Raw genomic sequence first — 25920 nt, forward strand, 5'->3', positions numbered from 1 at the left:
CCAGGACAGCAACACCCACATACAGCTGCAGCACCCCTAACAGCACATGACACCACAGTGAGTGACAAGACAGCACCCCTAACAGCACAGTGACAGGACAGCACCACTAGAGAGCACATGCTGAACCCACTTGATGCCACCACCCACAGAGAGAGGCAGAGGTCTGTCTTCCTTACTCTCCAAGTCCAGAGTGAAAATGGTGTCAATGTACGACGGTTTATATGGAATCCAAAACCTGCAAGAATCTGACAGCGGGATTATGACATTTTGTCTTGTTCTGGGATCCGAGTCTGGTGGGAAGTCCCAAGCCAGACTCGGTTCCAAGAATGGATCATGAAGTTCGGAAGGGGGTTCGTTTATCTGAGAACGGAACCAGCTTATCTCTAGATCAGAGTAATGTTTAGCACTGCAAATGTTTAATGCTACCATGTCTGGCTCTGTAAGCAGTAAATTAAGATGCTAAACTGCAGTTAAAAGTAACTAAAATTAGTCTGAATTGCTGTAATAGATGATTGTGTTTGTGGATAATAGTTTTTAGTTTCACTGTTTCATCTGAAATGAGTGACCTTATAATGTTAGTCGCTAAAGTAATTTTCTTTGAAGTAACCTGCAAATTGTGAGCTCTTTGATAATTAGACCTTTATTTAGACTATCCAGTTGCAGATGTGTCCTCATACATCTAACCTCAATATGCTACTCAGCGGGGGATGCCTCGGGTGAGTGAGCTGACACATCCTGTGTAATTCCCATGCAACTGCATGCTAGGACACAAAAGCAGACTCTGAGGATTTAAATAATATGCAGCATTCCTATATTCTGTGAGTGACTGCACCTGTATCTGCATACAAAATGCTACATTACAGTGATTTCTAGAAAACACTAGCATTTCATATGCAGATACAGCCACAGTAATGCATAGACTATAGATGTACATGTCACGTGTAATTTTATTCAGCAAAAGCTGCATGTGCGTCCTATTCACATTGTTATGCAAATAAGATGCATTTTAATGGAAAAAGAGGCTCAGCTTGATGATTGCATGTCAAACTTTTGAACCCAGCAACACTTAGAGCTTGTTGACTTTAGTCCATGTTGACCATAGAGCTACTACTGTTTATCTTCCATCCTGATACTGCTCACAACGCTTATTTTCTTAAATTAAGCACATTTAAAATATTAACTAAACAAACGTATTAATGTGTGATTATTGTTAAGCAGCTTCTTCCACTCCGTGTTTGTGTGAGCTCAATGTAAACCAAGTGTACAATAAGGAAAAAACAATGAGCAATGTGCATCCAATGATATGCTAATTATACTAAATACTTAATGAACAGCCAAGCCTAAAGCAAAACAATAGAGGGCTTACCTTGGGGGATCTGACCTTTAGAAAACAGCAGTTATTAAGACTGTAAAATGTTTAATAATAAAACAAGACTTAAGCTTGCAATTTAATAAGCAAAAATGAAAGGGATAATATAATACAGTTCCTTTAGGCTTCAGTATCCCATCTTTTTGGACTCTAAAGGTTGATGCAACTGTTGTTCTGCTCCATTGTGACTTAACATAGTGCTGCCAAAGCAGAGTTATTATTATCTGCTTTTATGCTTAAGAACTGATTGACATAATTATACCTACAGTATACAGTGTGGGGGCTTGCCCTAATCATGTTAAAGAAACACTTTTGAAAAAAAATTACAGCAAATTACTGTTTAACAATGAGATAACTAATGTATTTTGTCATGCTCTTGCTTGAATATACTGCATTTTTAAATGGAGCATTACATATGATAGTTAATTCTGTTGCATAAAGGTTTGCTAAGAACCAGTCAGCCCACACTATATAGTTATTATCTAGATATTATTAGATACCGTTATAAAGGTCCAAACAATTTATTTTTTAAACACATTTTGTGCAAACTAATATAATCTGTAACGGAGCAACTGCAGTTGCTGTGAAACTGCACATTCCAGTATGCAATGCCACAATTTTGCTGTTAATGCATATTAAAACTGGGAAGGCCTGCTGGGTTGCATAGTTTCCCTGCAGCTGGAGTGTCACAGATTGCCTATACCTGATCTATTGAATAGTACAATATATTCCTTAGGCTGCTTCTCCGTCCCCCTGCCCCATGCCTTGAACATCTCTGCTTTGCTTGCATACTACCATCAGGCTTCCTCCTGCTTGCTTGCACCTTATGTCATCTGTCTATCACCCCTCCCCACTAGATTGTTTGCTCTTCAGAGCAGGGCCCTCTTTCCTCTAGTTGTCAAATCCCTCTTCTCGACACATTTTACTCGCAGCTCTCTCCTACTCAGCGACCATCTTTACCTGCTTTCTCTCCTACTGGTAAAGGCTCATCTATATCTATGGCCACCAGCCCCAAGTAGTACAATGATTACTCCCTCGCTACTTACATCTAAGCTGTATTATGTTTTAAGAAGTGCGGTGATCTTTGTTACCTGTACTCTATTTTTGTTATTTATTTACTGTAATGTTAAATTTTGTCTCCCTGTTCTGTCCTTTGTATGGCGCTGTGAAACACTTGTGGCGCCCTATAAATAAAATGTAATAATAATTTGGAAGTCCAAAAATCTGTAATTGTAGTGGCATGAGTTAGTACATAGGATCAGTAGTGGATTTACTGCTATGCGGCCAAAGCAGCCACTTATGGCCCGGGCCGCACACGGACAGGGCTGTTTAATTGAGTGCAGAGATAGTTATATACCAAGTATATAGATTCAGTTGCTAATATAAGTATTTTATCCAGCAGATGTATAATGGGAGATGGTCTCCTGAAACAATAGTGGTACAAATAGACAAAACAGCGCTAATAGTAGTATATGATCACACTAAAAATATATGTTTTACTTCACTATTAAGATACAAATGTTCAAATACAATAGTAAAAACATATATGGGGATATATAAAAGTCAATAATTGATTAAGTGATAAATGCAGGAGCAGAATAAAATGTGCCCCATTAGATTAAATGGACAGTTTAAAATGCTGGCTTGCTTAGTTATCATTAGAGATGAGCGGGTTCAGTTCCCTGAGAACCGAACCCCTCCCCCAAACTTCATGCTCCAAGCCCAGATCCGAGTCTGACTCAGGACTTCTCATTTGACTTGAAAACCAGAACGAGGCAAAACATCATCATCCCACTGACGTAATCTCATGGGTTTGGATTCCATATAAACAGCTGCGCGTTACTGCCATTTTAACTCCGGACTTGGAAAGTGAGGGAGACAGACCTCTGTCTCTGTAGGTGGTGGTGTCAGGTGGGGTTAGTGTTTGCTCTGTAGGGGTGCTGCTGCAGTCACTGTGGTGTACCTGTGCTGTGTTAGGGGTGCAGTCCTGGCTGTCCTGGCTGTCACTGGCTGTCATTGATGTTTCATGTGCTGCAGCTGTACATGGGTGTTGCTGTACTGGCTGTCAAGGTGTTGTACAGGATGCAGGGGCACTGTCCTCCTGTATGCTAGAAAATATAGGGGTGCTGCTGGCCCTGTATTTTGTAAAAATTCAGGGGTGCAGTTGTTATCAATTAAAAGCACACTGCTCCTGTATGAGTTAAAATATAGGGGTGCTGCTGGCCCTGTATTTTGTAAAAATTCAGAGATACAGTTGTTAAAAATGAAAAGAACACTGCTCCTGTATGCTGTAAAATATTGGGGTGCTGCTGGCCCTGTATGCTGTATTAATTTAGAGGTGCAGTTAAAAACTAATAGCACACTCTTGTATGCTGTAAAATATAGGGGTGCTGCTGACCCTGTATTTTGTAACATTCAAAGGTGCGGTTGTTACAATTAAAAGCACACTGCTGTATGCTGTAAAATATAGGGGTGCTGTTGGCCCTAAATGTTGAAAAATTCAGGGGTGCAGTTAAAAATGAAAAGCATACTACTCTATGCTGTAAAATATAGGGGTGTTGCTGTTCAAATAACATTACACTGACCTTGTATGCTACAAAAATTGAGGGGTGCAGTTGTTAAAAATTAAAAGCACACTGCTGTATGCTTTAAAATATAGGGGTGCTGCTGGCCCTGTATGTTGTAAAAATTCAGAGGTGCAGTTGTTAAAAATTAAAAGCACACTGCTGTATACTGTAAAATATAGGGGTGTTGCTGTTCAAGTAACCTTATACTGGCCCTGTATGTTGTAAAAATTCAGGGTGCAGTGAAAATCAATGTACACTGGCCCTGCCTTATATGCTGTAATAATTCTAGAGTGCGTTGAAAATCAATGTACACTGGCCCTGTCTTGTATGCTGTAATTATTCTAGGGTACAGTGAAAATCAATGTACACTGGCCCTGTCTTGTATGCTGTAAATTACAGGGGTATTATGAAAATACAGCGCTGCTGTTAAGAATCCAGTACTCCTGACCGGAGGAGATCTTATGACAATGGCCAGAGTACTGGAAGGGAATGCTGGTTACGGGAGCAGGAAAGACTAGTTGCCCCTGGCGCCCTAACTCTATTGTCTTACCCGTGCTATCGGAAATCCCTTGCGAGACTATGGTTTCTTGAGCCCCTGGCAGCCACGTTTGAAAGGCGGATTATGTCTGCCCAACTCCGGTGCCCCCCGGTCTTAGTGAGAGACAAAGGGAAAATCCGAGGCAGGATGATGACAAGAGGACCTCTGACTACAACAGGCCAAGGGCAACAAGCTAACTAACCAAACTTGAAGTATGCGCGGAAAAACCGCCAGATAAAAGGACAACCAAAATCCACTAGTCCATTACTCCTACCCAGCACCGCTGGATACCAGAGTGGATCTGTGGGAGCGGAATCCTCCGCAAAAGCTCCGAAACACAAATAATAAATAATAAGTAATAAAGCGGCCAAGCCGCAACACACGGCTACGCCGCGACTCACGAACACCACTGGATGTTTAACGGTGCTCAGTCAGGACTCTAGGAACAGATGACGACTTCCGAGTGCAGGACAACTGAGGACAGGAACGACCGGATACAGCAGGACTGGAAACACTCTCAGCAAACAGATACAGCATGCAGGAAGCTATTACCGGCGTCTGTGTGAGGCACTGCAAGAGCATATAACCCGAAGCCCTCCAATCAACTGCTGCCAGTGCTGATTGCATGAATGCCGTGCAGCTGCCTTGCTGCACGGCCAGGAAACAGGTGCCCTTACTAATTTAAATGGACCCAGCAACGGGGAACGCGGTCCGCCAGTGGCGTCCCCGTTGCTAGGGTCCGTGCGGCTCCGTGCGCCCGGCGTCTAGCGTTGCCAGGGAGCCGGCGGCTGTACGCGCACGGCGTCCCTGGTTGCTAGGCGCCGGGCTGCACCGACGAGCGGACCCCGGCGCCTAACAGTACCCCCCCTTGAGGAGGGGTCAAGGAACCCCTAAAGCCAGGTTTCCGAGGAAATTCCCGAAAAAATGCCCTCTTGAGCCTCGGGGCATGGAGATCCTTATCCAGGACCCAAGACCTTTCCTCTGGACCATAGCCTCTCCAGTGCACCAGAAAATAAAGCCGACCCCGGGACAATTTGGAATCGAGAACCTTCTCCACCAAGAACTCCTGTTGTCCCTGTACATCTACTGGTGATTTCCCCTGAGAGATCTTCCGAGGAAATCTACTGGAAGAAACGTATGGTTTCAACAGGGAGCAATGGAACGTATTTCCGATCCGGAGAGCTCTTGGTAAACGTAACCGGAAAGCAACTGGGTTGATTTTTTTAATAATATGAAATGGTCCAATAAATTTGGGGCCCAATCTAGCTGAGGTTTGTCGAAGTCTAATGTTACGAGTCGACAACCATACCCTGTCTCCCACCTTAAAAGTGCAAGGACGTCGGAGCCTGTCCGAAAAAATTTTCTCTCGAAATGCCGCTTTTCTGAGGGCAAGGTGCACTTTTTTCCAAATAACTCTGAGATGAGAGGTTAAGGTTAGCGAGGAAACAGAAGAATGTTGAAAAAAAGAATTAGCTCTGGGGTGAAAACCAAAAACTGAAAAGAATGGAGACACATTAGTGGAGGAATGACAAGAATTATTGTAAGCAAACTCCGCCAAAGGAAGAAACTCGGACCAATCATTCTGGAGTTTGGCTGAGTACAAACGCAAATACTGTTTTAATGATTGATTAACTCGCTCGGTCTGCCCGTTGGATTGGGGATGGTAACCGGATGTTAAAGACAATTTCATCTTTAATGAGGCACAAAAGGACTTCCAGAATTGTGCAATGAATTGTTGACCCCGATCAGAAACAATATCAGTGGGCAACCCATGAAGTCTGAAAACATGGCGGAGAAACAAAACAACCAATCCCTGGGCAGATGGCAGTCGGGGAAGAGCAATGAAATGAGCCATCTTGCTAAAACGGTCCACTACCACCCATATGACTCGGAATCCGGCTGACAGAGGGAGGTCTACCACAAAATCTATGGAAATATGAGACCATGGCCTGAGAGGAACATTTAATGGCATAAGTTGCCCGATAGGCAAGGAACGGGGAACCTTATGCTGTGCACAGACCTGACAAGAAAAAACAAACTCCTTAATGTCTTTAGAAAGACCAGGCCACCATACTGAGCAGGAGACTAATTCCAAAGTCTTAGAGATCCCCGGATGCCCGGCAACTTTGCTATCATGAAATTCAGTCAAAACAGTAGCTCTCAAAAACTCAGGGACGTAAAGACGACCAGCAGGAGTATTTCCTGGAGCTTGATGTTGAAGCTGCTTTAACTGGGTAAATAAATATTGTGTGAGGCCTGCCCAAATGACTGAAGACGGAAGTATGGGAGTAACAGGACTGTTATTATGAACTGGAAGAAAACTGCGTGACAGGGCATCCGCCTTGGTATTCTTGGAACCTGGCCTAAAGGTGATAATAAACTTGAAACAAGTAAAAAATAAAGCCCAACGAGCCTGCCGGGCATTCAGCCGCTTAGCTGATTCGATGTACTGAAGATTTTTGTGGTCAGTCAATACTGAAATGGTATGTGTTGCTCCCTCAAGCCAATGTCTCCACTCCTCGAAAGCCCATTTAATAGCCAGTAACTCCCGTTTACCAACATCGTAGTTGGATTCAGCGGATGAGAATTTCCTGGACATGAAGGCACAAGGATGTAATTCCAGAGACTCCGGATCCTTTTGAGATAGGATAGCCCCCACTCCAACCTCCGAGGCATCAACCTCAACAATGAAGGGCAATTCTGGGTTGGGATGTCTGAGGACTGGAGCTGAGACAAAAGCTTGTTTCAAGGCCTGAAAGGATAACTCAGCTTCACGTGACCAGTTGGTAGGATCCGCTCCCTTCTTAGTCAGTGCCACCATGGGAGCAACCAGGTCGGAAAAAGAATGAATAAATCTTCTATAATAATTCGCAAACCCTAAAAAGCGCTGAATTGCTTTTAAGTTGGTGGGTTGCGCCCAACTAAGGATGGCTTGGAGCTTCTTAGGTTCCATGTAGAATCCCCGAGGGGAAATAATGTACCCTAAAAAGGATACCTCCGTGACATGAAACTCACACTTCTCCAGCTTGGCATATAGATGATTTTCACGTAATTTTTGAAGAACCTGACGCACCTGGGTAACATGTTGTTCAATTGAGTCAGAATAGATCAGGATGTCGTCTAAGTAAACGACCACGAATCTTCCTAGAAAGTCACAGAGCACATCGTTAATGAGATCCTGGAAAACTGCCGGAGCGTTAGACAAGCCGAACGGCATCACCAGATACTCGTAGTGACCCGACTGAGTACTGAAAGCCGTCTTCCACTCATCTCCAGACTTGATTCGGATGAGGTTATATGCTCCCCTCAGGTCAATTTTAGAAAAAATCACAGCCGAACGCAGCTGATCAAAGAGGACAGAAATCAGCGGCAGAGGATAAGTATTTTTAACTGAGATCTTATTCAGGGCTCTAAAGTCAATGCAAGGTCTGAGTGATCCATCTTTTTTCTCCACAAAGAAGAAGCCTGCACTTAAAGGGGATTTAGATGGCCTGATAAATCCTTTCCCTAGACTCTCCTTAACATACTCATTCATGGCCGCAGTTTCTGGCCCGGATAAAGCATATAACCTTCCCTTTGGCAATGTGGCACCGGGAATTAGCTCAATAGCACAATCATAAGGCCGATGGGGAGGCAGAATGTCCGCATTGCCCTTGGAAAAGACATCAACAAAGTCCTGGTATTCCACGGGAATGGGTTCGGGAATGACAGCAGCTATTCTAACGGGAAACGTAATACATTCCTTATTACAGATGGTACCCCATTGTGAAATCTCCCCCGACTACCAATCAATGGTGGGATTATGAAAGGCCAGCCAAGGGTGACCCAGAACCACTGGAACTGCTGGGCAATGGGTAAGGAAGAACTCGATCTTTTCGAAATGAAGAGCTCCTACCGTAAGTAGTACAGGAGGTGTACAGAGGGAAATAACCCCATTGGACAAGGGACTCCCATCTAAACCATGCATGGTGATACACCTACCCAAGGCTAACTGAGGAATACCTAAGGCCTTGGCCCAAGTTAAGTCCATAAAGTTCCCTGCAGCTCCACTGTCGACAAAAGCCGACACCGAAGAACTGAGGCTGCCAAAGGAAACTTTAGCTGGGACTAAAAGGGAGTTATTCGAGGAGATAAGCTGCAGACCAAAGTGAACCCCCTCACAATTCACTTGGTCGAGGCGTTTCCCGACTTGTTCGGACAATTACGGGCAAAATGTCCCTTACCCCCACAGTACAAACAAAGACCAGAGTTTTGCCTTCTGGCTCTTTCTTCTGGAGACAGTCGGGAGAGACCCATCTGCATGGGCTCCTCTACGTCCTCAGGAATGGAAAATACACATGGAGTAGTCCTGACTGGTGCTCCTTTTTCAGCCCTCCGCTCTCTGAGACGTCGATCAATCTTAATAGAAAGCTCCATGAGTTTATCGAGAGTCTCAGGAGCGGGATACTGAAGGAGACTGTCTTTTATAGACTCAGATAAGCCGAGGCGAAACTGACTGCGCAGGGCTGGGTCATTCCAGCCACAGTCGTTCGACCAACGGCGAAACTCTGTACAATAAACCTCTGCAGGATTTCTACCCTGTCTGAGAGCGCGTAACTGACTCTCAGCGGATGCCTCTCTATCAGGGTCATCATACAAAAGCCCTAAAGACCCCAAAAAAGCGTCGACTGACAACAATGTCGGATCCTCTGCTTTTAAACCAAATGCCCAGGTCTGAGGATCCCCCTGGAGCAAAGAAATAATGATTTCAACCCGCTGAGATTCAGTACCTGAGGAGGTCGGTCTTAAACGAAAATAAAGTTTACAGGATTCTTTAAAATTAAAAAACTCCTTCCTATCACTAGAAAAACGGTCAGGCAAGTGCATTTTTGGTTCAGGGACTACCCTCGGGGAAGTTCGTAAAAGATCTTCCTGCGACTTCACCCACAGGGAAAGATCCTGAACCATCTGAGTAAGTTCTTGAATCTGGCTGACTAGGAGCTGACCAGGATTTGGCCCTAAACCTGTGGGATTCATGAGGCCGATAACTCTTACAAAACTGAATAAGGAAAAAATCAAACCCTGTTTAATTTTAAGTTTTGGTTTGGGCCGGTAATAATGTTATGATTCCAGTACTCCTGACCGGAGGAGATCTTATGACAATGGCCAGAGTACTGGAAGGGAATGCTGGTTACGGGAGCAGGAAAGACTAGTTGCCCCTGGTGCCCTAACTCTATTGTCTCACCCGTGCTATCGGAAATCCCTTGCGAGACTATGGTTTCTTGAGCCCCTGGCAGCCACGTTTGAAAGGCGGATTATGTCTGCCCAACTCCGGTGCCCCCCGGTCTTAGTGAGAGACAAAGGGAAAATCCGAGGCAGGATGATGACAAGAGGACCTCTGACTACAACAGGCCAAGGGCAACAAGCTAACTAACCAAACTTGAAGTATGCGCGGAAAAACCGCCAGATAAAAGGACAACCAAAATCCACTAGTCCATTACTCCTACCCAGCACCGCTGGATACCAGAGTGGATCTGTGGGAGCGGAATCCTCCGCAAAAGCTCCGAAACACAAATAATAAATAATAAGTAATAAAGCGGCCAAGCCGCAACACACGGCTACGCCGCGACTCACGAACACCACTGGATGTTTAACGGTGCTCAGTCAGGACTCTAGGAACAGATGACGACTTCCGAGTGCAGGACAACTGAGGACAGGAACGACCGGATACAGCAGGACTGGAAACACTCTCAGCAAACAGATACAGCATGCAGGAAGCTATTACCGGCGTCTGTGTGAGGCACTGCAAGAGCATATAACCCGAAGCCCTCCAATCAACTGCTGCCAGTGCTGATTGCATGAATGCCGTGCAGCTGCCTTGCTGCACGGCCAGGAAACAGGTGCCCTTACTAATTTAAATGGACCCAGCAACGGGGAACGCGGTCCGCCAGTGGCGTCCCCGTTGCTAGGGTCCGTGCGGCTCCGTGCGCCCGGCGTCTAGCGTTGCCAGGGAGCCGGCGGCTGTACGCGCACGGCGTCCCTGGTTGCTAGGCGCCGGGCTGCACCGACGAGCGGACCCCGGCGCCTAACAGCTGCCTGCACTTTCTGCGGTTGAGATGTCTAGGCCGGACCTTCACAACACTCTATGGAAAGAGGAGGCTCCTACCACCATTTGCACGCCCCCTGCAAGTGCTGGGAGGAGCACCACCAGTCCAGTTTCTGATATTGAGATTGAGGATGTCACTTTAGAAGTACACCAGGGTGAGGAGAAGTAATATGGGTGTAGCTGGCTCTGCAGAGGAAGTTGATGATGATGATTCTGATAATGATGTGGTTTGTTTGAATAAGGCACCAGTGGAGACTGCTGTTGGCCATGGGATGAAAAAGTCCATTGTCATGCATGGGCAAAATACCAAAAAAGCCACCTCTTCAGTGTGGAATTAAGTAGGGGTAAGGACATTAACCACCTAGGAACATCCTCCCTTATATGTCACCTGCAGTGCATTCATCATAAGTCAATGTCAAGTTCAGAAACTTTGGGTAGTAGCATAAGCAGTCCACTGATACATAAATGATGTGGTTTTGTTTGAATATTATTTCTCTGTGAGGATGAGGATGTAAACACTGAATGGGGGGGGGGGATCTGAGGATGAGTATGACCATCTTACCATTGTAGAGCCAGTTTGTGCAAAGAGAGATTAATTGCTTCTTTTTTGGTGAGTCGTGTCACTGAAATTATTGGTTTGTTAAAGTGTGCATGTCCTTTTTATACAACATAACGGTGGGTGGGAGGGCTCAAGGACAAATCCATCTTGCACCTCTTTTTTTTCTTTGCATTATGTGCTCTTTGGGGCCTAGCTTTTAAAACTGCCACCCTGTCTGCCCCAGCAGAGTCACTCTTATATGGGCCATGTGTTTGTGCCGCCCACTCGTGTCGCTTAGCTTAGTCATTCAGCGACCTTGGGTCACCTCTTTTTTTCTTTGCATTATGTGCTGTTTGGGGCCTAGTTTTTAAAACTGCCATCCTGTTTGACACTGCAGTGCCACTCTTAGTTTGGCCAGGTGTTTGTGCCGCCCATTTGTGTTGCTTAGTTTAGTCATCCAGCGACCTTGGTTCACCTCTATTTTTCTTTGCATTATGTGTTCTCTGGAGCCTAGTTTTTTTATCTGTCATTCTGTCTGCCACTGCAGTGCCACTCCTAGATGGGCCAGGTGTTTGTGCCGCCCACTTGTGTCGCTTAGCTTAGTCATCCAGCTACCTCGTTTCACCTCTTTTTTTCTTTGCATTATGTGCTCTTTGGGGCCTTGTTTTTAAAACTGCCATCCTGTCTGCCACTGCAATGCCACTCTTAGATGGGCCATGTATTTGTGCCGCCCACTTTTGTCACTTAGCTTAGTCATCCAGCTACCTCTGTGAAACCTTTTGGCCTGAAAACAATATTGCAAGGTGTGACATGTTCAGAATAGACTCGCAATTAGTGGTAATGAATGTTATTCAGGTTAATAATACCGTAGGATCAAAATTTACCCCAAATTCTGTGATTTTAGCTGTCTTTATGTTTTTTTCAAAAATCATCCAGGTCCAAAACCAAAACCCAAAAGGGTGGTTTTGGCAAAACCAATCCAGATCCAAGACACGAGTGGGGATCCAGAACAAAACCAAAACACCAAACCCGAAAAAGTGTCCACCGCACATCTCTAATTATAGTATAAGCATCTAGATACAATTTTATTACCAGCTATGTGGTCCAGAAGGTTGGATCCAGTTGGCAATGATTCAAAATGGCAGCAGGATTAAATGCACTATTGGTGGTATCCTTAGTCCACAGTTTGTTTCCTGAATTTGCCTGGTATAAAGCTAACTGAAGCTCCTTCCAAGGCGCTGTTGTTTCTGTTTAATTGAGTGCATTTCTATTTCCAGGCCCCAGCAGACTATCAGTGCATTGATTAGAATGTGACAACTGCTCTGTGCCTGCTCTGACTCCCACTGCTGATTGCCTGTTCTGTCTCCATCTGCTGGGTGATTGCTCTGCCCCTGCTTTGGGTGCCTGATCTGCCTCCCACTGCTGGGTGCCTGCTCCATCTCCCACTGCTGGGTGCCTGTCTGCCTCTCACTGCCCCAGAATTCTAAGGGACTGGGTATGAATCTGAAATTACCACCCCTCCCCCCCTCCCCAATGGTCAGAACAGCCATGGTGCCAATTGCTTCCCGGGCAGGATCGCAGCAGTTTCTGGAGGGACTCTCTTGCAAAATTAACAGGGCCCGAAGTATGTACTGTGGCTGTGTTACTATCTCCACATTCAAACAGTTAGAGGACAGCAGAGGATGAGGAGGAGTCAGGCTTTTTCTGCCCTGTATTTCAACTGCTGATGCAGTGCTTCTACTGCTGTCCTCACAGGGACTCCCATTGCGATTACTTAACACCTCCATAGTTTTGCTATAAATCTCCCTGCTGGCTGGGCCATCATACCATGCTGCATGATGAATCTTCAGCTCCCTGAGGTGCCAATCTGCCTAGTCACCAGCTCCGATCTGTAGAAGGAGGAAGCAAGTTTACTGCTTCATTCCCCAGCCTCTTATCAGAGTAGTAGGCGGAGAAGAGACTGTGCTGCAAGTTGCACCAAAGGAGAAGACACCATCCTGCACTTTGAGTCTTGCATAGAAGTTATATAAAGATAGTGTAAACTCCCAAATGCAATAAGGGGCACATTTATCATGGACTGCATATTGAATGTAATCTTGGCGGGATCTTACTGCCCAGGATTCCATTGCGATATACAATCTATATCGGCTTTATGTATTATCCAGCACATTCATAGACAGTTGCAATGAGATACCTGCTGTGGTCCCTCCTTCTTACATTCAGGAGATACCTAATATTTGTGGCTAACCACTAAAAAATTATTGTTTTCATGTATATAGCTGCAAATATAATATGATAAATGGGCATCTAAAGCTATAACCACTACAAAGTCCTCAAAATAGCTACTGTATAGACATTGTTTCATGCCTATCTGCATTGTGGATTCATTTTATTTTTGCTCAAATAGACCCATTCATACCATACACTGAGTTAATTCATTCACACTCCATAATCCCAGTGTTTCAGCAGTTTACAATGTATACATCCTCACCTGATTATTAACATTGGTTATTGTATTATCATTTCACCCGTCAGTCCATCTTCCTGTCCCAGCAAAAGCTGATGTTACCCTCTGCAATGAAGCCCCAGGATTGGGGGAGAGGGTAGTATTATGTATTGTTTGAAGAAAGGGGCCCCAAGTTGGTGTCTTGCTTAGAGCACCATGAGGTCTAAATCCATCTGTGCATAAGGCATACTTGCCTAGTCTCCTGTAGTGGCTGGTGGGATCACAAATCTCAGGTGGTGCTCCCAGAAGACCATTCAAGTATCCCAAGTACTTTGTCTGACCTGCCGATGAATTGATTAATTGTAGCCACACCGCCACTTTACAATGTCAGTAATTGCATTGTATAGCAGGGCAGGGACATTTTGGTGCAATCACACCATGATGCCCACCACACTGCCCACCTTGGCTGCACCCCCACACGATCCCCACAAACCAATGGAAACCCACTGATGCCTGCAATTTTCAGGCTATTACATTTAACCCAATGAGTTTTTTTAAATTCCTTTGTGGTCCATCTCTGCTGAATTCCTTTTAATAATATGACCGATATGACCATGGTGAAAAAAATGCTGTTTTGTTTTTAAAAAAAACACTTTATTGCAGAAAAGAACTAAATGTTTTTTAGCAGAGTAATGATGATTTACTGTTGATATTGACTAGTGAGCATATGTGTTTTGTTAAAAATATAATGCAATTGACAATTATTTAGAGCTGTGCATGCATAAGGACTAAGAATTAGATTTTTTATGTAGTATATTTTTCATATTGCATAATATATTACCTCCACTCTGCTCAAGTATGCTTTTCCACATTTCAAAGTAATGTTGTTCTTTCCCTCTGACTTATGATTTGATAAAATATAAATGAGTGTTAAAAATTTGGTAAGTCTATAGAGATCTAAATTTTAGACATCTTAATGTAAGTAAATATTAATCCATGGTTCTTGGCATTACCCGAGGATCACCAGTAGCAGATACAGAAAAAAGTGACAGGACCATTTTTGTATTTTATTACATTCTACCCACTGGAGGTGCAAACCAAATTTTGATCTGATTGTCCGTTATCGTTAACGCAATGCAATCCACAAAACGGTGATGATGTTATTATGTCAACCTACCTTTCATCCCCTTACGGGAGGTTTATTAACATTCTAATTATGTAGTTTTCCTATTTGCCACCTGAAGAATACCTATGTTAAAATTTCATCTTCCTAACATATTGGGAAATAAGAGAATTCATGATGAATCAGTTAGTCAGTTAGTGAGTGAGGGCTTTTGCATTTATATACTATATATAGATATGATAATATGTTTCTTGGGCATGGTAAACACAATATAACAGCTTATTGTTTTTTTGAGCAGTGGTGATAAGGAGAAACACATCAGATGCACATTAAAAATAACAAAGGCAGGATTAATGGTGTAAACCAGATTAAGTGGGGCATTTGGGCACAAAGCCCCTGGAACACTTCTTTAAAGATCCCCTTTCACCCCCCATCCCAGCTGGAGCAGTACACTGCTGTAATGTGCAGTGTTGGTGACACACTACCTCTGTTACTGCACGGCAGCCACTAGGCACTAGGACACCTATCCATTGGCCACAAGTAACAAGATCAGCTACTCAGGACTTCCATTGCAATCATTGGTATCTCACTAGAGCACACGGCAATCCACCCACTGTTGCTGCTATGTCACTAGCCACATCTTGGAGGACCCACTAGAACATGTGATATAAGCTCAGATAACTCCCCTCAGTAGCCAATGTCCTCTGCTGCAATAAGTGACAACACCACCACCACCACTGCTGTTGTATAGGCAGCTGAGTCTCAAGCAACTTTCCTAACAACCATCTATCAGCCACACACCACACAGCTTAGCTAGAACCCACATCAGGATTTAGTTAATATACCGGTTGTCAGGATCCCGACGCTGGAATCTTGACAGCCAGTAAAATGCCGGCAGTTGGTGGGTCGACGCCTTCACCCAAGGGAAAATAGAACCTCGAAGTGTGGTGGGTGCAGTGAGCCTGCGAGGGGACTTGCTGTGCTCGCTGCTGGTATTCTGTCTGGTGGGACAGCCGGCATCCCATTAGCAGGTAAATCATACTAAATACCCCACATCAGCTGCGGGGTAGCTGGGATTACAACAGAACAGTGCTTGTCACTATAGAGTATACATACTGTAGATATAATTCTCAGCATGATAGCACTATTCCCTATATTTGTAATTAGGATGTGCAGTTCACAGTCCCCCTCTCCCATTTGCAAATATATCCAACACCATACATTACAGATGGGTGAATGCTGATTATTAACTTGTTTAATCTTATCATATATTGTCAGATGGGTGACCTCACACATTTAAGCCATTCCTAAACACCACCTGTCGCACCCCAACTGATTTATTTTATATACAGTACTAGTACCAGAGTCCCTCACAATGGCATGATCTTTAACTCGTGACATACAGTATGCACATGGATGGCACCCTGCAGCCTCTTACTTTGCTCTCTGTCTGGCATATACAAGAGTGGCCCTGAGTAGCCTCCTAAGTGTGGGAGCTCCAATATCCACTGTAGGGCTAGGTGAATGGGGTCAGGACAATGATTGTGGTCAAGACTGATGATGAGTGGGAGTGGTGCTGACAAGAGGAGGAGGAGTGGGGGGCAGGCCCCACTGTCCTAAGTGCCCCAGGGTCCCCAAAGGCTTAATCTATCCCTGATAAAATGTGAAGGAGACCATATAGAAGATACAATATGTTAATATGTTTTTTTCTATTATCTACAGATATACAAAACATTATTTTCTAATCAAAGGATATCTCTAAAAGCTGATAAAGCAGAATAAAATGTATTTATTTCAAGTAACCTTATTAGGGCAATTGTATAATAAAATGGCTCATGTTCAGAACATGGGACACCCTGGGTGACTACTATTACTGTCCATGTGAACATCTTTTGGTAATAGTAACCTGTGACAGGCAAAGCAAATTGAAACGGAGCCATCCACCTTGCCCAAAGCATGGTACATGAATGTGCCCATGAGGAAGCATGTTTTAATCTTTTGAAGAAGTTTAATGATGTTCTATAGCAGATTAGTAATATTACCCTATGGGGTCCCATAATCTGAATTTGAACCAAATTATACAATTATTGATGTCTTGGAAAGTTAGGGGTTGCAAGTTATTTATTTCCTGTGTTTTTGTACTACTACCACCATAATGATAGTGCTATCAAGTTAGTGTTGTATAAAATATTACCTTGTATTATGTTTTCACATGATTATATAGGTGATTCAGAGTAACATCCAAAGACAATGTTGATGTAGTTGAGCAAACAAAAGCTCCTGTGGTGCATATGTTACAGAATGTGTGCATACAAAGTTGCTGTTGTGACTGAGAAGCACAGTATCACAAATGTCTTGGAGATCTACTGGTTATTCCTGGGTGGTGAGTGGGAGGTGGCTAAATAAGAGTTTTGCAGGTGTTTTGCTGAAGTGTTTGTGTACAAAGACACAATTATTCACATTGGAGACCACAGCCAAATGTCAAATTTCCACATGCCATGGGGCTGGTGATTATTTTTATAGTGGCTTTGAAACCGTTTAGATGATTTGCAATTGGCTTTGGTTTTGCTCACAGTTCACTGTTTTGTTTTTTTAGTTTTAGAATTAATTTTGGTTTTGGGTTTTATTAAATGGTCTAAAAGATGTAAAAATAATTTATTCAGAAGTCTGGTTACTATATTAAATATAAAAAAAAACACTGCGCTGTTGATATATAAAGCTGCTCCAATATTGGATAGTCATATAACAGAAAATATAAAAAAGAGCGCTAGGGATGTGATAGTGATAGTACCTGTAAAAAGAAAGGGGGTGAAGGTTAGTAAAAAATGTATACAGCCCTTTTGTTGTGGGGAGTCATATTTTAAATGCTTTTTCTAAATTTTCACTTATATGTACACAGCCCTGTGTGCGGGGAGTCATATTTTAAACACTTTTTCTAACTTTTCACTTATATGTATCTTTTATTCTATAATTCACAAGTTTTTACATACCATATGAATTAAAAGTTATGTTTTATAGGTATCATTGTGCACCACCATAAGGCAAATTTCTCTCTCTCTCTCTCTCTCTCTCTCTCTCTTTGTATGTGCAACAGCCATTTTGTTGAAAAGATTAGATGGAGTCCATGAAGACAAAGGTTCCAAGCAATAGCTGTATGTGAGCGAGCCGTTCAAAGTGGAATACTAACTATCCCTACTTCTACCTGACGGGATTCTTTCCTCTGTCTGGCGCTTCGACTTGTCTCTGGCTCGTTCACTCTGCTGCTGCTGCATGTCCGCCTGTGTGTCTGGTGGCACTTAGCTGTTAACATCACCGCTGCTTGCTTCACTTTTCTCCCAGCACTCTGTCTCAGCATCACAATGCTGCACCAAACCATTTCAGGCAGTAACACCATTTCTCAAGGATAGTGCTGGTCTCAGTGTGGTCCTTTTTATTTAAAAAACTTTATTAGTTAATTAGGTTCAATTGTCCAATTAACCCTCCATCAAGTGCACCTCTGGGACTCCCGGGTTCAGGCGCAATGCGACTGACAGGCGCCTGTTATAAAATCGTCATTAGCACCTAATTAACTAAATTATAATACTCTTAAAGTGATCAGTGACCTTCATTTGGACGTACAAAGAGAGAAATCGTAGGTTTTATGGGCCATTTCGGCAGAAAATCTGAAGCAAAAAAGAGAAAACACAAACACGAGTATATGTTTGGGCGCAGTGTACCTGAGAGGCCACCCTGGACAAACCTACATACAGTATTTCCCTTAAAATATCCAAAACCTTTGTAATTTTCATTCATAAAATTAGCAGAATAAACAATAGATGAAAACAAAAGGAAAAAGATCCTTCAAAAGTCGGAGGAGTTTTGGTGCAGTGTGCCTACGAGGCCAGGATGGTCACTACTGCACTCCACACAGGTGGCGGGAACACTGACTAGGGGGGTTTCGAACAGCACCTAGAGATAGGAAGGTACTAGGAGGGACAGGCCGCTGTGACCCCTTGGGGTGGAGAGGGGAGCGAGTACAGCTTTGTACACCTGTCAGACCAGCTGCGCCTGACTAAGGGTTAAATGAACTTAAAAAGATTCATAAATGAATAATAGCTGTAGGTACTGCACTATAAAAAGTTTTAGAGATATGTTTATAGTAAAAAAAAGTGTATGTTATAAAAAAGAGTTAAAATCAAAATCAATATTTAACCCATTAGGTTCCAAGGTGTGTAAGTGGTAAATCCATCTGGATTCTTTTCTTTTCAACTCCTGAGAAAAATCTATTCCCCTCCAATTAAGGGTAACCTTTTGAATTCCCATGAATTGTAAACCTTCTGGATATTTGTTATGTTTCTCCTGGAAATGTTTAGAGACACTGTGGGTTTGTAATCCATTTTTTATACTGTAGATATGTTCTGCAATTCATTTTTCCACTTTCCTTTTTGTTTGTCCTATGTATTGTAAGACAGATGGATATTGTAACATATAAATGACTCCTTCGGTTTCACAAGAGATACAATCTTTTATTTTGCATTTTTTTTACTATATTAGTAATAATATCAAGGCGTTCATTTATAGTCATTTACAGACAATTTTATTAATGAACATTTGAAAATATTTGTTTTTTTATTTTTTTATCAACATTGTCCAAAGTTTGCAGTCAGTTGATGGTCTAAACTCAGTGAGAGAGCAGCAGCACAAACATACAGCAGTTTAATAACATATAAAAACAGAAGACCTTTAGGTGCTGTCAAAAAGCAACAGTCACAGAGGTTGTCAGCCCCCAGAACTACTGTATGCTTAACTAAGGGAGAAAAAGTGGAGACAGCGCTATGTATGAAATTAAATATAAAAATGGTAACTTGGATAAATATTGGATGGATTTTAAATAAAAACACATTTATTTGTCAGCAATTGCAAATAATAAAATATTGACACGAATGTCCTAGATATAAAAATGTTGTCAATGCAAAAAAGAACACCTCCAATGCCCCCCAAAAATGATGCCCATTATGAAAAGCAAGGTGGTGCAAAATGGAATTGTCCTTAGCTCCTCCTAACCACCCTGTTATCTATTAAAAAGGACATGCAGTTTAACAAACCAAGCACTGCAATAGGGACTGACAATATTTTGGATAGAGTGCTTGGTTTATTTGGGTCCAACAAAACAATTTACCAATGGGCTTAAGGCAGCAAACAGTGTTGTTAATCCTCTCTACAGTTGGAAGATGTCATTCTCCTCATCTGACTCCTCAACCTCATTAGTGGTGATATCATCATTACCACACATTAAATCATACCCACTGGATTCCACCATTACAGAAATATCTATACAGTACTTTGATGTAATTAACGGGAAAGGTCTTCCTTCTCCAGCTGTTCCACATTGTTAGGAAGTAAACACTCTCTTTGAGTACACACTGAAAGTGCACAGCTTATCTAAAGCAAAATTACTTTGCACAGAGGGCTCCAAATTGCAATTTTTCCTCCCAGTATTTAAAGGTACCATCTGACATGTAAACTTCTAAATTGGCCCTCATCCAGCTAATTTAGCAAAACTTCAACTGGCTGCAATGACATGCTGGGGGCTGCCCAGCACAGGGCAAGACTAAACAGCATGTGCAGTACATGGCCGGCAGCAATACAATTGCAATATAATTGCGAGTGCATCACTGATTTGTGTAAGCCCCCTGCCTTCACAGCCAGGCTGTGAAGGCAGGCATAGGACAGCTATTTTTTTGTTAGCAGTGGCCATATGTGTGCGCCACACCCTATCTTTCTTGTGTTATATGTTAAATGGTGTCCAAAATGGAAAGATGACATTTTGCCTCATTTTTGGATCTGAGCTTTGTGGGAAACACCCAGCCAGTACTTAGATACTGGACATTCCGATGGTTTCTATTTTCACGGAAATTGAACCAAACATCTCTTTTTGTAACAAACTACTCTGTATAAATAGACAAAATGTATACAACAAGAAGCAGATCAGAATGCTGATCAGATCACGTGATGTAAACAACATCATTTGATTGGTTCATGACTAATCAAATGGTGTGTTGAAAACTTGCATTAGGAAATGCCGATTTAGGTCTTGTGATGTAAACATCATTTGATCAGCAGATGTTTAATCATTAAATGGAGAGGTAAACAAAATTTTGGGGTGGAAATCTAAGTGGTGTCCTTCAACAGATGAGCTAACAACTCACGTTTAATTATAGAAAGGGCCACCAATAAAAAATATTTGTAGGGCATGAGGGTTAGTTGATAAACAGGCTGGGAGGTGACTTTACCACTGTTTAATGGCTTAGAGGCATATGTTCTAATCCCTGAGAGAGATAAAGCATAGAGAGATAAACTGCCAACCAATCAGCTCCTGCCATTTTTCAAACATATCCTGTAACATGGCCGTTAGGAGCTGATTGGATGGTACATTATTACTCTTCAATTTCCACTCCCTAAGGTTTTGTACATCCCCCTATTGTGAAACAGGATAACAATGACCAATGACTGTTGAATATATCTTAATAGTTTTGTTCAATACCCTAGGTATGTTTGCTGTTTTGAGGATAGACAGTAACACTTGCTCATTTTATTCTTCTTTTCCATGCCGACTGCAAAGAGTGAGGTGGGCCGCACCCTCACACAGTAAATACAAGTAAATAATATATTTTGTTTTTCTGGAAATGGGTAGTGACTTTTTTTTAACCAGTACTAATAATCTCCAATATTTTAATTCCTTGTTCTTTAAAGATTGATGTAACATAAATTAAAACTTTTAAATATTCATACTACATTTAACTAGAGATGAGCGGATTCGGTTTTACTCGGTTTTACTCGGTTCTCAAAACGGCATCTTATTCGCTATCCAAAACACGTGACATCCGTGAGCCAATAAGATGCCGTTTTGAGAACCGAGTAAAACCGAGTAAAACTGAATCCGCTCATCTCTACATTTAACTAGTATACAATTAAATCATTAATAAAAAAATAAACTAACATTAAGGAATGTTAATAGATATTCCTATAAATAAAAACACAATAATAAACACAGCTGATTTACACTTTATCACTAGTGAAAATATACATTATGGTAAGAACTTACGTTGATAACGGTATTTCTCCTATGTCCACAGGTTCCACAGGATAACAATGGGATATGATGGAGAGACAGTGGATTGGCACCAAACAATCACAAGCTTTCAGTCCTCCCAGGATGCAATGGGCTCGTCTTTATATCCCCACCCACTGGCTCAGGCAAATCAGTTATATTCCAAAGCATTTAGGCAGAAGCATGACGTAGAACCCTATTCAGGCGAGAAGAACATACATGCACACCCTTCCGTACAAGAAGGAAGAGGTTTAGTGAGTAGATAGATCCTCAAATCAGGTGCGTCAGGGTGAGATCCCTGTGGAACCTGTGGACATAGGAGAAATACAGTTATCAACGGCAAGTTCTTACCATAACGTATATTTATCCAGCTGGGTCCACAGGTTATCCACAGGATAACAATGGGATTTTCCCAAAGCAATTTAGTGGTGGGGATGCTGCTGATTGGACAGGAGAACCTTACGTCTGAATTCAGCGTCATGAGAAGCAAAAGTATCCAAGGCATAATGTCTAATGAAAGTGTTAATGGAAGAACATGTGGCTGCCTTACATATCTGTTCTGCTGAAGCACCATGTTATGCTGCCCATGAAGGACCTACGTTACGTATAGAGTGAGCAGAGACATTAGCCAGAACAGGTAGATCAGCTTGAGAATATGCTTCTGAAATCATCATACAAAGCCATCTTGCTAGCGTCTGTTTTGTAGCAGGCCATCCTCTCTTGTGAAATCCGTAGAGAATGAAGAGAGAATCTGTCTTTCTGATGGCACTGGTACGATCACGTAGATCCTTAATGCCCGGACTACGTCCGGCGATGCTTCTCCCGCAGACAGTCCCAATACCTGAAAAACCGGGACTACAATTTCTTCATTAAGGTGGAATTTAGACACCACCTTAGGAAGATACCCAGACCTAGTTCTGAGAACTGCTTTATCTGGATAAAAAATCAGAAAAGGAGAACGACATGACAGCGCTCCTAAATCTGACACTCTTCTAGCTGATGCCATAGTCATTAGAAAGATAACTTTAGCTGTCAACCATTTAAGATCCACTTTGTTAAGTGGTTCAAACAGAGCAACTTGAAGGGCTTTGAGAACTAGACTTAAGTCCCAAGGCACTGCAGGAGTAACAAAAGGTAGTTGAATGTACAGCATTCCCTGGAAAAAAGTACGCACATCCTGTAAATTGGCAATTTTCTTTTGGAACCATACAGTCAATGCTGATATTTGCACTCTCAAGGAAGCCACCTTTAAACTCTTATCCATTCCTGACTGAATGAGATGTAATACCCTGGAAACTTGGAAAGATTTTGGGTCTATATTTATTTCACCGCACCAATGAATATAGGTCTGCCATATTCGGTGATAAATGCGAGCTGAGGAGGGTTTCCTTGCTCTGAACATGGTTTGAATTACCTGTTGTGAGAATCCTCTTGACTTCAGGACAGAGGTTTCAAGAGCCATGCAATCAATGACAGTTGATCCAGCTGCCTGTGATAACAAGGACCCTGCATCAGTAGATATGGATGTTGAGGGAGCAGAATTGGAGCATCAATTGACATCCTTTGCAGATCTGTGTACCAATGCCTTCTGGGCCAAGCCAGAGCTATTGGAATCACGGCACCCTTTTCTTGCTTTATTTTCCTCACCACCCTGGGTAGCAGGATGATCGGGGGAAACAGATATGCCAGATAAAAGTCCCCTTTCTCTGATAGAGCATCCAGAAAGATCACTCCGGGATACTTTGTTCTTGACCCATATGCTGGCACTTTGTTGTTCAGACAGGATGCCATGAGATCTATCTCTGGCAAACCCCACTTATCTACCAGAGTCTGAAAGACTTTCCGGGTGTAGAGCCCATTCGCTTGCTTGAATGGTGTGTCGACTGAGAAAATCCGCTTCCCAGTTTAGGACTCCCGGAACAAACACTGCGGTCAATGCCGGAAGATGGAGTTCTTCCCATTTTAGTATGTGACTTACCTCCTCCATTGCTTTTTTGCTGCGAGTTCCTCCCTGATGGTTGAGGTGCGCTACTGCCATCACATTGTCCGAGCGGATCTGGGCTGGTTTTCCTTGCAAAGTGTCCTTTGCCTAAATCAGTGCCATGTATATGGCCTGATGCTCCAACAGGTTTATTGACAGGCAACTTTCTTCTATGGTCCACTGTCCTTGGAACCATAATTTTCTGGACCCTGCTCCCCAGCTCTGAAGACTGGCATCTGTTGTCAGGTTCTCCCAATCTGATATCCAAAAGGGTATCCCCTTGTCTACATTGGATGTCTGCAGCCACCAGGCTAATGGTCTGTTTCTTTATTGTCTGATGTACTCCATTCCATTTGGCCAGAATCAGATGCTGCAGAGGCCTTGAGTGGAAATGTGCATACTCCACCATGTCGAATGTTGACACCATCAAACCCATCAATTGCATTGCTGCATGAATTGATATTATTTGACTGTGTAACAACTCCTGAATCCTTAACTGCAACTTGGATATCTTTTTCCAAAGAAAAAATTTTTTCTGGAGACTTGAATCCAATACAGCCCCCAAGTGAATCATCCATTGTGACGGAATCAGGGATGACTTTGCCCAATTGATGAGCCATCCGCGGCTCTGTAGACAAGTTATTGTCTGCTGGAGATGGCCCAAGAGCATTTCCTGGGACTGTGCCATGATTAAAATATTGTCGAGGTATGGAAAAATTCTTAGCCCCTGCTTTCGGAGATAAGCTGCCATAACCACCATAATATTGGTAAATACTCTGGGAGCTGTGGCTAATCCAAAGGGTAAAGCCTGGAACTGAAAATGTTGCTGGAGGATGGCAAACCTGAGGTAACACTGATGAGACAGTGCTATAGGAACATACAGGTAATCATCCTGTATATCCAGGGATACCATGTAATCCCCTGGTTCCATGGCTAAAACTATGGAGCGTAATGTCTCCATGTGGAACCGTGGTAGCCAAATGTATTTTTTTTAGCATTTTGAGAATGAGAATCAGCCGAAACTACCTATTTGGTTTCTGAACCAAAAACAGGTTTAGAGTAAAATCCCTGTCCATGTTGTGCAGGGGGTACTGGAATAATTACTCCTGACTGAAGCAATTTCTGAACTAACGAGCTGGTATAAAAGAACCTTTGAGGAGGCTGATTCATGAAAGGGAAAATATAACCCAGAGATACCATTTCTTGTACCCAGGCATCTGTTGTAGACTGCTGCCATATCTGTTAAAAATGAAGAAGTCAGCCCCCTACCCTGGGGTCCCCCAAGTGGAGGCCCACACAATCAGGCTGATGGCTTATATTCTGGTTTGGAAGCTGGCCCTCTGGTGGCCCAATGCTTCTTTGCCTTACCAAACTTATTGTATTGGGGCTGCTTATGATCACTTTTTCCTTTTGCTTTTCCTTTCTACCAAAATGGCCGAAAAACCGGACCCTTAGGCCTGGGGCTATATGTGGCAGGAAACCTGACCTTCTTGGATTCTGCTTCTGATTCCAGAATATCTGTCAATTCCTTACCAAACAGAATATTCTTCACAAAAGGCAAAAATTCCAGACCCTTTTTTTGATTCTGAATCAGCTTTCCATGTGCGCAGCCAAACTGCTCTGCGAGCAGCTACTGTTAAGGCTGATGCTTTAGAAGCAATAGTACTTCTTCTAAGAATACTGCAGCCTGTTTCATGTGAGCTATATGGGGATTCTTGCTCCCTAGTAGGTGCTGAAAGCCCATCTTCCAGTACCTCAGCCCATTCAGCTACTGCTTTTGCCATCCAAGCTGAAGCCATAGCTGGCCTTATGACTGCCCCAGACAGAGAAAATATGGTTTTCAAAAACCCATCCACTCTCCTGTCTGTGACAACATTCAATGATTGCAGAGGCAATATAGATTTTTGCACCAATCGAATGACATGCGTATCTACCTTAGGAGCCACTTCCCTTTTTAAACAGTCCCCAGTTGGAAAAGGATAATTGGAATTCCATTTTCTTTGAATTCTGTATTTTGTATTGGGTGTAGACCAAGCCTCTTCCATGATTTCCGTCAGCTGATCTGATCCTGGAAACTTGACCCTAACTGTTTTGGGATGTTTAAACACAGGTGCCTTAGTTTTTAACACTGGCTCTGCTGAATCCTCTAAGGACAGAATAGCCTTCATTGCTCCAATTAATTC

This window comes from Pseudophryne corroboree, chromosome 5, assembly GCF_028390025.1.
Source record: "Pseudophryne corroboree isolate aPseCor3 chromosome 5, aPseCor3.hap2, whole genome shotgun sequence".
In the NCBI taxonomy this organism is placed as follows: Eukaryota; Metazoa; Chordata; class Amphibia; order Anura; family Myobatrachidae; genus Pseudophryne; species Pseudophryne corroboree.